This window comes from Diaphorina citri, unplaced genomic scaffold (genome assembly GCF_000475195.1).
Source record: "Diaphorina citri unplaced genomic scaffold, Diaci psyllid genome assembly version 1.1 scaffold2794, whole genome shotgun sequence".
Taxonomy (NCBI): Eukaryota; Metazoa; Arthropoda; class Insecta; order Hemiptera; family Psyllidae; genus Diaphorina; species Diaphorina citri.
The window spans coordinates 20,978-21,850 of record NW_007380211.1 but is presented as its reverse complement, the minus strand read 5'-3'; positions in this window follow the sequence as shown (position 1 = coordinate 21,850).

Genomic DNA, 873 nt, shown 5'->3' with positions numbered 1-873 from the left:
ATCATTAGTAGGTACAGATCTCCTTATTATCTAGCTATTTGCGAGCTTTTGAAAATTTTCCGTGAGTTGTTGTTGATGTTTTTGTTGTTGGTAAATATAATTACGAAGTGTCCCTATCTTATCTAATTAATTTTATGCAAATTAGCGAATACCTGCAGTAGGAGGTATACGATGAAAAAGGGCACAAAAGTGTTCATGTTCAATAATTAGGTCGTGACGAACCAAGACGACTGGTACAGTATTACATATCTGTATGTATTAGGTACCTTCATTATAGTAGGTATCAAGTATTTGTATAAGTTATTTTTAATTACTCTGGTCATTTCTTCAATAATAAAAGTTCCTCAAACAATTATTTTTGTTAGACCATGAACCTTCTGTAGAGAATATAATATTCGCTATATTACTCGTTATAATCTGATCTGTTCCATACGAATTATGAAAGAGGCGTTAAACCAGAGTTTGGTAAAGTTTCCGCGGATGTTAGGGTATGAGGAATTCCTGTTATGCTGCTTCGGCCATTGTCATAAAAAGCCAATTTAGCGCCCATGTAACCGTGTTGTTATGGTACCAGCACCATTAAAACAGGCCATACCTTGGCCTTGAACTTGATACTTGTTTGTCTGAGACCATGAACCTTCTGTAGAGAATATAATATTCGCTATATTACTCGTTATAATCTGATCTGTTCCATACGAATTATGAAAGAGGCGTCAAACCAGAGTTTGGTGATGTTCGGCGAATTGGATGCTTGGAGATTCACGTATTTTAGGCCCCGAGCTTCAAATAAATTTTAACCACGGGCGAACATATAGGAAACTAATGTTAAATAACTAATCTCCAGGTTAAAACAGTTTACTCCTACCTAGGATG